This window comes from Neophocaena asiaeorientalis, unplaced genomic scaffold (assembly GCF_003031525.2).
Source record: "Neophocaena asiaeorientalis asiaeorientalis breed wild unplaced genomic scaffold, Neophocaena_asiaeorientalis_V1.1 scaffold87, whole genome shotgun sequence".
In the NCBI taxonomy this organism is placed as follows: domain Eukaryota; kingdom Metazoa; phylum Chordata; class Mammalia; order Artiodactyla; family Phocoenidae; genus Neophocaena; species Neophocaena asiaeorientalis.
The window spans coordinates 1000841-1014041 of NW_020175432.1; the positions used below are offsets into that span (position 1 = coordinate 1000841).

The following is a 13201-nucleotide window of genomic DNA, read 5'->3' on the forward strand; positions in this document are numbered from 1 at the left end:
CAGGCTCAGCAGCCATGGCTCACGGGCCCAGCCGCTCCATGGCATGTGGGATCTTCCCGGACTGGGGCATGAACCCGTGTCCCCTGCATCGGCAGGCGGACTCTCAACCACTGCACCACCAGGGAAGCCCAGGAGAGAGTATATGTTTGTGGAGAGCTGGCAGTCCACGTTCCATCCCTCCAGCCACCAAATACATGAAAGCATGCTTCTCCCCACCCATAGAATCCACTTATACCCTGCCCTGAAGAAGATAACCTAAAGTCCCATCCAGTGATGCTTTCAGCTCAGAGTCCAAAATCTCTGCCTGATACACAGTCTTCTTCAGCAGAACAGAATGTTTATCCTATGATCTAATAATTTTTAAACTAGAAGTTTATTTATCTGGCCCTCCTCTCACCCATAGTACAATATGAGACCAGCTACTGGTCCATCATAATGATCAAATCCCACAGGGCAGAATCTATTTAAGATTTCCCTGCTCATGAAGTGGAATAAATTCTTTGGCTCTAGAGGGGGAACCTCTTTGTCTGTTATTCACTGCAGTCTCTGGTTTTGCCATCTGGGATATTCTTCCTTGTCCATTACCCTCTGTGGCCACCGTCAATGAAAAATGAATCAGTTGATCTAAGAAAGAAATGGAAATTTTTATTTGAGCCAAATTTGAGGATTATAACCCAGGAAGAGCATCTCAGAAAGCTCTGAGAACTGTTCCACCTGTTAGAAGTCAAGGCACAGTTATATAAGTTTTTTTGAGACGGAAGGCTGTACATCAAAAGGTGTATAATTGACAGTTTACATAATCCAGATCTAAGTGGTGGGTCACGTGACCCCTGATAAGCTCAAGAAGAAATGCTATCTTTTTTTTTTTTTGCGGTACGCGGGCCTCTCACTGTTGCGGCCTCTCCCCTTGCGGAGCACAGGCTCCGGATGTGCAGGCTCAGCAGCCATGGCTCACTGGCCCAGCCGCTCCGCGGCATGTGGGATCTTCCCAGACCAGGGCATGAACCCATGTCCCCTGCATCGGCAGGCGGACTCTCAACCACTGCGCCACCAGGGAAGCCAGAAATGCTATCTTTGAAGGAGTTCTCTGGTTGATGCTAGGAAAATGTTGCTCTTTACGGCAGGTATTCCTGCCAGTGGGGAAGGTTTGATGATGAATAATGCACATACACAATGCACAGTTCGTCGGAGAGACAAGGCCAAAAAGCAGAGGAGAATTTTTACGGTTGAATTTTGCTTGTCTTGCCATAAAGTATGAATTTTATTTCACACCACATTTGAAGTAAACATAGAAGGAAATACCCTTCTTGGGAATTCTACAGCCATCATCGCCTTATTCCTCTAATGCAAATTAGGGAACCTGGGGTTTTTTTGGTTTTGTTTTTGTTTTATAGCTGCTCTGGATCTTCGTTGCTGCGCACGGGCTTTCTCTAGTTGCGGCGAGCGGGGGCTACTGTTCGTTGCGGTGCGCAGGCTTCTCATTGCAGTGGCTTCTCTTGTTGTGGAGCACCGGCTCTAGGCACGTGGGCTTCAGTAGTTGCGGCACGCAGGCTCAGTAGTTGTGGTTCACGGGCTGTAGAGCACAGGCTCAGTAGTTGTGCCGCACAGGCTTAGTTGCTCTGCGCCATGTGGGATCCTCCCGGACCAGGGCTCGAACCCGTGTTCCCTGCACTGGCAGGCGGATTCTTAGCCACTGTGCCACCAGGGAAGCCCGGGACCTGGGTATTGTTTTAAGGCTCAAATAGGCACAGACTGGGTGCATGGTTTCAAAATAATTCTCTGGAACACTTCACAGGCTATTTGTTCCCAGTCAGTAACCATACCGGAAGCTTTATCCCAGCCGAAGTTTTTGCATTCCTTGATTTACCCGGGTCTCTTTATCATGTGAATAGTGGCTACCTGAGGTCCTTTGAAACAAAGGTCTTGGGTAAGAAGGTGTGTCAGTCTCAGCTAGGAACACCTGGGGTCACCCACCTGGACATGTAACACTTGTAGGGACCCCCACAGACATTTTTGCAACCAACCAGAGCCAATGGTGGGGCTGGACTAGCCCTTGTGGTTCTTATGATTTCAAGACACCTCAGCGACAACCATTGGGGAACTTTGAAAAAAAGATTTCTTACAGGTCCTGGAGCGTACAGGACACACCAAGGACCACACAGTGAGTGTAGAAAGACAGCACAGACCTGGGGCTCTGCCTTTATTAGGGTCCAAGTGTGGGGTGCCTGGGGTGTTGCAGATTCACTCTTTATTGGCTAATTTAAAGCCTAATAACAAGAATTAGGGCACAAGAAGGGAGAAGTAGGGCCGCTCAAGTGGTCAGTTATTTAGGTTACCCAGGGCTTTCTGAAAGGAGAGCCTCATGGGTGGGGCAGTCTAGTTCCTTATCTGGTTGTTTATCTAGTAGATGTATCTTACAGCTGCAGATATGTTTATTCAAGATGGATGAATTACTATTTGCCCGTAAAAAAGAAAAGAATCCTGCCATTTGTGACAATTGGACCTCGAGGGCATTATGCTAAGTGAAATAAGTCAGACAGAGAAAGGACAAATACCGTTTGATGTCGTTTATACAGTTATATGTGGTATCTAAAAAAAACAACAGCAACAAAATGAATTCACAGATACAGAGAGCAGATTGGTGTTACCAGAGGCAGGGAGTGAGTGGTAGCGTAAATGGGTGAAAGTGGTCAAAAAGGACAAACTTCAGGTTATAAAAGAATTAACTCAGGAAGTGTAATGTACAGCATGATTTGTATAGTTAATAATACCTTACTGTGTATTTGAAAGTTGTGAAGAGAGATCTTGAAAGTTCTCTTCACAAGAAAAAAAAAATTGTAACTATGTGTGGCGATGGTTGGGTTTTTTTGTTTGTTTTTATCAAAGTATCGTTGATTTACAATATTGTGTTAATTTCAGTGTACAGCAAAGTGATTCAGTTATACACATATACGTATACATCTATATTCTTTTCTTTATTCCATTATAGCTTAGGTGATGGTTGTGCATTGGACTTATTGGGGTGATCATTTGACAATATATACAAATACGGAATCATTATGTCGTGTACCTGAGTGCTGCCTGGGATAAGCCATTTCACCCCTCTGAGTCCCCATTTTCTCATATGTAAAATAAAGGTAATAACGCCTAGTGCACAGGGATGTCAGGAGGATTAAATGAGATAATACAGTTCATGAATGACTGGCAAGCAAGATGACTGTAGATGTGAAATGAGGACTCTCCTGGCAGTCCAGTGGCTAAGACTCGGTGCTTCCACTGCTGGGGGCGCAGGTTCCACCCCTGGTCAGGGACCTAAGATCCCATGTGCCGTGTGGCAGGGCCAAAACAATTAAAAATAATTTTTCTGAAGTGTGAAATGGATAAACACATTTTACTTAAATGTGTAGAAAACACAACTGGTACCTCGACCTTGCACTATGATGAGGCCAAAGAAGTTATTTGAGTTTTTTTTTTAATCGTCAGCTGGTAATAACAACATAAGGGTAGCAATATGCAGAAATGTTTTAGAACCACACTCCCAACAAAGAACACCTAAAAAAAACAAACTGCACTGCCTTCTCAACAATTTCTCACTTCACTGATCATTTGTAGCTGGAGACACTTTTTTTTTTTTTTTGCGGTACGCGGGCCTCTTACTGCTGTGGTCTCTCCAGACGCACAGGCTCAGCAGCCATGGCTCACGGGCCCAGCCGCTCCGCGGCATGTGGGATCCTCCCGGGCCGGGGCACGAACCCATGTCCCCTGCATTAGCAGGCAGACTCTCAATCACTGCGCCACCAGGGAAGCCCTGGAGACACTTTTTTTTTAAGTTTTTAAAGTCATGTTTATTGACGTAGAATTTACATTCAGTAAGACTCACTCTGAAGCTTGACAAATGCAATCACCACCATAACCAAAGAGTAGAGCAGTTCTTCAGCCCTGTTGAGTTAAAAAATATTCACAACCTAAAAGCTGAGAGTCATGTTTTATTCGGCGGGAATTTTTAGGACTTCAAGCCCTGGAAGCAGCACCTCAAGTAACCCTGAAAGAACTGCTCTGGGGAGGCCAGGGGGAAGCCAGGTTATATAGGCGTTTTGCAACAAAGGGCAGATAGTCTGAACATCGAAAGATTATTGTTAATTAAAGAAAACCAGATATGTCAAGTTAAGGAATTTAGTGCTTTTCTACGTATGGGAAGATGCAAGAGTCTGGGCTCACTGAAGTCATTATTTTGATATGCACCTCCGTTATCTGGGGCCAATATCCAATGTTTTCACATCCTGAGTTACCACAGGGCTCACTGTGGGGAGGGGCTGCAGTCTGATGGCTGCTAGATGGCAGGTAATCTTTCCTTCCTTAGTTCCCTCAGGGCTCACCGGCTCACGTCGGAGGGCTGCAAGCACTGAAGACTGACATCCTTCGTTTACTGATACAGCAGGCAATATTCCCCCCACCCCAAAATCCTATTCAACAAACTCTTCCCTGATCCTTAGGAATGCACTGATCTGTTTTCTGTTGAAGGGGTTAAATTTAATCAATAAAATGATCTACTATAGAAAAAAATTGTAAGCACAAAGAAATAAGTTTTTAAAAGGATGCTTTGAAACATACAATCTTTAACACAGTCAAAAGAATGGAATTTAAATATAATCTTTGTAAATTAAAGCAGTTGACAGTTCTCTTAGGATAGTTGTAGAGTAAATAACTAGTCTAGTTACTGTGGCAAGCTTCAGGCTGGGGCCAGTTAGTAGAAAAACTATTTCATTGTATTTATTTTTAAAAAAACATTTTTTATTATTATTTGGCCCTGTCGGGTCTTAGTTGCTGCACTCAGGATCTTCGTTGCGGCATGCGGGATCTTCCTTTGCGGTGCTCGGGCTCTTCATTGTGGCGCGCGGGCTTCTCTAGTTGCAGAGCACAGGCTCTCTAGATGTGGTGCATGGGCTCTCTAGAACGCGCGGGCTCTAGAAAATGCAGGCTCAGTAGTTGCGGCATGTGGGCTTAGTTGTCCTGAGGCACGTGGGATCTTAGTTCCCCAACCGGGGATAGAACCCCATCCCCTGCATTGGAAGGCGGATTCTTAACCACTGGACCACTAGGGAAGTTAACTAATGGAATTGAATTCTACAGAAATTCTCTCGGGGCAGATATATGTTCTTAGATATTTGGTACCTTCTCAAAAGTTTACCCTGCTACCACCATGAAAGGGACAAAGAAAGCAAAAACCTTTATTCTATAAATATCAATCATCACATGTTCAAATACACTTTAACTCCTTGAAAAGCTTCTTTCAAGCACCAAAATTCTGTCTTTCAAGCACCAGCCCTCAAGTTTGTCAGCATCTTGAACTAGACTGAACCGACTCACGTGCCATGGCCGAAAAGTTCTAGTTGAAGATACTTTGTTTTGCTTTAATTTTATTGACGTATAGTTGATTTACAATGCTGTGTTCATTTCTGCTGTAGAGCAAAGTGATTTAGTTATACATATACATTCTTCTTCATATTCTTTTCCATTATGGTTTATCACAGGATATTGAATATAGTTCCCTGTGCTATACAGCTTGCTGTTTATCCATTCTCTATATAATAGTTTGCATCTGCTAACTCCAAACTCCCATTCTAATAGACATTTCTCCAAAGAAGATATACAGATTGCCAACAAACACTTGAAAGAATGCTCAACATCACTAATCATTAGAGAAATGCAAATCAAAACTACAATGAGGGGGTCAGAAGGGCCATCATCCAAAAATCTACAAACAGTAAATGCTGGAGAGGGTGTGGAGAAAAAGGAACTCTCTTGCACTGTTGATGGGAATGTAAATTGATACAACCACTATGGAGAACAGTATGGAGGTTCCTTAAAAAACTAAAAATAAAACTACCATACGACCCAGCAATCCCACTACTGGGTATACACCCTGAGAAAACCATAATTCAAAAAAAGTCATGTACCACAATGTTCATTGCAGCTCTATTTACAATAGCCAGGACATGGAATCAACCTAAGTGTCCATCGACAGATGAATGGATAAAGAAGATGTGGCATATGTATACAATGGAATCTTACTCAGCCATAAAAAGAAATGATATTGAGTTATTTGTAGTGAGGTGGATGGACCTAGAGTCTGTCATACAGAGTGAAGTAAGTCAGAAAGAGGAAAACGAATACCGTATGCTCTCACATATATATGGAATTAAAAAAAAAATGGTTCTGAAGAACCTAGGGGCAGGACGGGAATAGAGATGCAGATGTAGAGAATGGACTTGAGGACATGGGGAGGGGGAAGGGTAAGCTGAGACGAAGTGAGAGAGTGGCATGGACATATACACACTACCAAATGTGAAATAGATAGCTAGTGGGAAGCAGCCGCATAGCACAGGGAGATCAGCTCCGTGCCTTGTGACCTCCTAGAGGGGGGGGATAAGGAGGGTGGGAGGCAGATGCAAGAGGGAGGGGATATGGGGATATATGTATATGTATAGCTGATTCACTTTGTTATAAAGAGAGACTAACACACTATTGTAAAGCAATTATACTCCAATAAAGATGTTTTTTAAAAAAAACCCTCCCAATCTATCCCTCGCCCATCTTCTTCCCCCTTGGCAACCACCAGTCTGTTCTCTACATCTGTGAGTCTGTTTCTGATAAGTTCATTTGTGTCATATTTTAGATTCCACATATAAGTGATATCATATGGTATTTGTCTTTCTCTTTCTGACTTACTTCACTTAGTATGATCATCTCTACGTCCACCCTTGTTGCTGCAAATGGCATTATTTAGCCTCCTTTATGGCTGAGTAATATTCTAGTTGGAGACACTTTGGAGCAGAGTAATATTATCTCCTTTGAGCATGATCCGCCCCAGGATCATGCTTGACTTTGTTTTAGAATGAATCCCTCAGCATCATCTGATATAAGGTTTCTGTACTCATTAAAACCAATGATACAGCACTCTATCTGCGTACTCACTTGCTCATAAAGCTACAGTTGAGGGACTTCCCTGGTAGCACAGTTGTTAAGAATCCACCTGTCAATGCAGGTGACATGGGTTCAAGCCCTGGTCCGGGAAGATCCCACATGCCGCAGAGCAAATAAGCCCGTGCACCACAACTACAGAGCTCGCACTCTAGAGCCCCCGAGCCACAACTACTGAGCCCACATGCCACAGCTACTGAAACCCGCGTGCCTAGAGCCCGTGCTCCGCAACAAGAGAAGCCACCGCAAAGAGAAGCCCATGCACCGCAATGAAGAGTAGCCCCGGCTCGCCACAACTAGAGAAACCCCATGCGCAGCAACGAAGACCCAATGCAGCCAAAAGTAAATAAATAAATATAAACTTATATTAAAAAATAAATAAAGCCGGACTTGAATCCGAGATCTCTTTTGCAAGTATCTGAAAATGATGGGGTGCACTGTCACCTTCTGCACTTTTTGGTTCTGACCATGGTACCCCATGGTGGATGCTCACAATGACTAACCCACCTGATTTTTTTTTTTTGCGGTACGCGGGCCTCTCACTGTTACGGCCTTTCCTGTTGCGGAGCACAGGCTCCGGACGTGCAGGCTCAGCGGCCATGGCTCACGGGCCCAGCCGCTCCGCGGCATGTGGGATCTTCCCGGACCGGGGCACAAACCCGCATCCCCTGCATCGGCAGGCGGACTCAACCACTGCGCCACAAGGGAGGCCCCTGAGATTTTTTTAAATGATAGATTTAAAGAAAAAAAATCAAGGAAATGATAGAACCTTTGGTACACAGACATGGCTTTAGCAGCCACTGTTGGTGACCTCTCCCCACATTCCTTCAAGACACCCGTAGTTCACCTACAGGCAGTTCCCATCACATGCCAACAACTTCTGATACAGAGCGTTCTTGGCCCCGCGTGTGGCAGACCAGAAGCTGCAGGGTGTTAGTGCCCAGGGTGTAGCCATCAATCTCTGAGGGTCAAGAGTTGGTGGGCAAATACCCCCAGCCTCCTGACCTTTCAGTTGGATGACTCTAAGATGACTTCAGAGTAGACGTCAGAAGTGTTCAGAAGATCCCTAGTGGAACCAACCCCTGGTTGCCCGCAGCGGTAGCCACTCATGAACATACCTCCTCTCCCTGTCTCCTTTCCCCACTCTCTCACCAGGCTTCCAGGAACCACCTCCCACAAACTCTTGTTTGGGGGTCTACTTTTGGGGAAACCCAAAGTAAGACATGGTCAAAAGGGTAGAGGTGACATGCGGATAACTGAAGTTTGTAAACTCTGAGATAGTGCATCGAAAACACTCGGTGCCTGGTGCATAGTGAATACTCAACAGGTGCTATTGGTTGTGTTGTTACTTTTTAAAAATTGTGGTAAGATACACATAACATAAAATTTACCATCTTAATCTTTTTTCAGTGTATAGTTAAGTAGCATTTCATCTCGCAAAATGGGGACTCTGTCCCCATTAAACACTTACTCCCCATTTCCACCCCTCAGCCTCTTGCACCCACCTTTCTACTTTCTTCTGTCTCTGTGAATTTGACTACTCTAGGGACCTCATATAAGACGAATCATACAATATTCGTCTTTTTTGTGACTGGTGTATTTCATTTAGCATAATGTCCTCAAGTTTCACCCACATTGCAGCTTGTGTCAGAAGGTCCTTCCTTTTTAAGACTGAATAATATTCCACTGTGTGGATGAACCACATTTTGTTTATCCATTCGTCCACCAAAGGCCATTTGGTTTGCTTCCACCTTTTAGCTATTGTGAATAATGCTGCCATGAACATGGGTGTACGGTGTTGGTGTTACTTTTTATCATTTGCTTGTTAACTCATTCATTGGTCCAAAGTCACAAGACTTCCAATATGCCAGTGTTCATACTGAGAGTAATCTAGGAATCATTTCTATATATTGATAATTTGGGAGTGGAGAAGGATCTCTCTGAAAAATAGACTCCCTAAGACAAAGAAGCCAGCTTTTTTTGTTGCCTAAGCGGTTGGTCCCTCCTAAAAGGAGTGGTTCTCAACAAGGAGGATGATTTAGGCCACACACCAGGGGGCACTGACAATGTATGGAAACATTTTCCGTTGTCATGACTGGGGGTGGGGTGCTAATGGCATCTAGTGAGTAGTGTCCAGGGATGTCGCTCAACATCCTACAGTGCACAGGACAGCCTTATACTATAAAGAATGATCCAGTCCAAAATGTCAACAGTGCCAAGGTTGAGAAATCAACCTGAAAGAATGACATGCTTCACGTCATGTCATGCCTCACGTTCCACTCTGCACCAGGTCAGAAAGGCAACAGCAGAGGTGTTTGGAACCTAAACAGGTTAAATCCAGGATCCCTGGTGAGACATCTTGGTGACAGGTAGCATCACGGAGCGAGCAAATAGCTATCTAGGACTGTGAAGGGTCTGAGACTTTACCTGTAAGCTGACAATTTAACCTGCCAGTTTCACGGATGCTGGCAGAAGATACGAGACTCCAGGGTCAGAGACAAAGGACTTTACTACTCACAGCACAGCAGGCAGTATGAACTTCATGTTTTTGCTGGTTCCTCTCAAATGCCACGGGGACAATGCAGGTGCACGTTGGGTTTGCACCACAGCTGAGTAACTCTGAGCTCGGAAACTCCTGTCTTTTCTAGTGGACTGTGAACAAACATTTATCTCAGAGGGAAGCATTAACTTTGTTACATGGACAGCAAACAAACCTGCCCTCTGCCCCAGAGCAAGAAATTCTCTCCATCTTCCGGGGCTGCTTGCTGCACAAACATTCTTGAAAAGACAGCCAGAACGAAAGCTGTTCACATCCCTGCTTGTGAGCTGTATGGAAACACCCGGGACTCACAGAGAATCATCTCTCAGTAGTGGTAGCTCTGACACCCGATGGGAAGCGGCTGTCATCTGCAAAGGTAATTTGGGCTGGAGGTCAAGCAGATGAGGCTGTTCAGGGCATAGTACAGAGGTTCAGGGTGTTAACTCTGGAGTCAGACAGCCTGAGTTCAAATCTTGATTTTGCCATTTTCAGCTGTGTGGCCTTGAGCAAGTTTCTTGACCTCTCTGTGCTGCAGTTTCTCCTGCTGTAAAATGGGAATAATAATAGCCCCATCTCATAGGGTTACTGTGAAAATTAATATATGAGCTTATATATGTGAGGCATTTAGAACAGCGCAGGCAGATTGAGGGAAATGTCAGTGTTAACCATAATTATTATTAATTATTATGATGATGTCATAAAGCTTGTGGTCATGCCTCTTTTTCAGTATTTGTGGGCAAGGTCTGTAATCCACACAGTTCCCTTGGAGTCCGCCTCAGAGAATTTGGGGAGAACACGGGGCCCTTTGCTCCCTCCTCCCCACACTGGCTCCTTCCCTGGTGATTCTTAATAAACAGGGCAGCAGGGCTGGAGCAGTGGTGGTTTCAGGGTCGGGGGAAATCAGACAGATTCAGGTTCAAATCTTAGCTTTGGCACAGTGCCAGCTGTGTGACCTTGATAAGCAACTTTCCTGCTGAGGGTACTCCAAGTACACACTGCACAAGGTTCTCAGTGAAGGGTCGAGTTCCCCATCCCCACCCACCCCTTGCCCACATGCTGCACGTGACCGGCTCAGCACATCTGTTGATGCTCTGGGTCATCTTTAGCCAGTGCCATTTCGGTCATCATCCTTGTCATATTATTATTCAGTGAGTAAGACTCCATAGGATGCAAGCTGAGACCATCTTTGCTCTTTTCCTCCAGTACTCGGTAAATTCACTCTGGCCCCTCGGTCTCTCTGCATGCCTCAAACTCCAGGAGAGATTTGGAGGGGGGGGAGAGGCAACCCCCTTACAGTCCTCCTTCAGCCCTCACCTCAATTGCCACCTCCTCAGGGAAGCCTTCCCTGACTTCCACCCCAAATTAATCAGGTCCCCCTATACCAAGGGCTTTCTTCTTCCAGCACCTATGCATGGTGGGGTGCGGGGGTGTCTTTCTCCAGCTGCTGAAGCTGGTGGTGGCCCTATATCAACACCCCCCAGGATCAGCCTTCAACCGACAAGGATGGGAATTGGTAGATAAATACCACAGCTCCTTCACCCCTCAGGTCCTCAAACTCTGAAGGGCATGCTCTCTGCTGCCCCCCAGAGGTCCCTGGTGGCACTGTGCTCCAGACTTCCAGAGTGGTAACGCTTCTCACTTCCCCACCCGCTACCTGTGTCTCTTTGGGTAGCTTCCCAAATAAATTACCTGCTCTCGAATTTTTGTCTCATGGTCTGCTTCTGGGGGATCCCAACCTAAGACAGCAGTTTGCCTTATCCTAACAAATTCCACAGGGGTTTGCAGGTATTGGTTGTCTCTCCCCACTGGGCTGAGTCATGTCTAGCATCATGTCTCCGAAGCCTGCACAGTGCCTGGCATGTAGTAGGTGCTCAATAAGTGACCCTGAGTCTCAGGGCTGTGAGGTGGCCTGATGGCAACACAGAGCTCTTCCCCCACCCCAGTTCTCAGAAGTCCCCAGTTGGAGAATGACGGTGCAAGAGGGCAGCCCACTCCTTCTGAGCTATAAATGGCAGGCTTCATCCACCTCATGCCCCAGGCCACGCAGCCTGGACAGCTGGACCAGAGTCCCCAGGGGCCAGGAACCCCAGATGACCCTTCCAGTCCTGGCCAGGAATTCTGGGGTGTCCCTGGGGCAGATACACAGAGAGAGCATAACTCCAGTGCTAAGGTTACAGGGCAGGGGGCACAGCTGGGCTCTAACACCATTCCTAGCTGCCTTCTCCCCTCCCCGGCATCAGATTCCACCTCTGGGAGCTCCCTGAGCAAGAGGCCATTCCAGGGACAAGGGTCTACCCTACAAGGCCATGGAGCGAGCCAGCATCTCCTAGGGGAGGGATTCCTTTTTGGAGCCGGTGGTGTCAGGCCTGGAATTAGCCACACCACCTGGCGATGAGGCTGGTTCCAGGGTCTCCTGGGGGGACATCAGGAGTGGAGAGAGCTGACCTCTGATGACTCAGCCTGAGATAGTCAGGGGATGGGAGTTGGGGGGCAGGAAAGCATGGTGGGAGGTGGGGTCTTAGGACTTCTCTCCAGCTCTGTTCTAGAGTCAGCTGGGTCGAGTGCCAGCTCTGTCACTCACAAGCTGGATGACCCCATGCGGGTCACTCTGGGCCTCAGGTTCCTTTTCTATAAAATGAGAATAAAAACAGTCCGCTACCTCTTAGGGTTCAGGGAGGCTTAAGTGAGATGCTGCGTGTCCAGTGCTCAGTGTGGTGTCCCTCATGTGGTACTCGATCAATGAACAGTATTCCATGATCTACCTAGTGTCCTTTAATCATCACTGACATTCTTCAAGATGCAATTATGATACCCTACTTTTATCATAAGAGGAAAGAGTCTGCACAGCCAGGACATGGGGCGGGGATGAGATGAGGAAGGCAGACGGAGAACTGAGTTGGGGAGGGGTCTAGTTTGAGCTTTCTTAGCTCCTGAACGTGGGGACAAACCAGTATCCTTGGAGCATGGGGCTGGGGGGGGGGTTGCAAGGGAGTTGTTCTCACCATGACAGAGAAAAGGAAGCTGGCTTAAGGGACAGTGAAGGAATCAGGAGGGGGCAGAGAGGTGCTGGGAACTCTAGATCTCACCCCTCACACTCTCCAGCAGTGCTGCCCACTGCCCAGTCCCTTTATCTCACTCCCTCTGCGGCCTCAGGCAGGAAACACAGAAGCCTCACTACCTGCACTCCATACCACATAGAAGTCTTTTTTTTTAAAATATAGGTCTGGGTTTTTTTAAATTAATTTTTATTGGCGTATAGCTGCTTTACAATGTTGTGTTAGCTTCTACTGCACAGCAAAATTAATCAGCCATACATATACATATAGCCCGTCCCTTTTGGATATCCCTCCCATTTAGAACGCCAGAGCGCATTAGGTAGAGTTTCCTGTGCTATACGGTATGTTCCCATCAGTTGTCTATTTTACACATAGTATCAATAATGTATATGTGTCAATCCCAATCTCCCAATTCCTCCCACCCCAGCCCTTTCCCCCTTGGTGTCCATATGTTTGTTATCCATGTCTGTGTCTCTATTTCTGCTTTGCAAATAAAGTCATCTGTACCATTTTTCTAGATTCCACATATATGTGTTAATATACGATACTCGTTTTTCTCTTTCTGACTTACTTCACTCTATATGATACTCTCTAGGTCCATCCATGTCTCTACAAATGACCCAAT

At 46.1% G+C, this 13201-nt stretch overlaps 1 pseudogene; it reads right to left on the minus strand.

Annotated features, from left to right (window-relative positions):
- Positions 1 to 6811: 6811 nt before the first annotated feature.
- Positions 6812 to 7461, minus strand: LOC112414915 (small nuclear ribonucleoprotein E-like; annotated as a pseudogene).
- Between the last annotated feature and the right edge of the window lie 5740 nt (positions 7462 to 13201).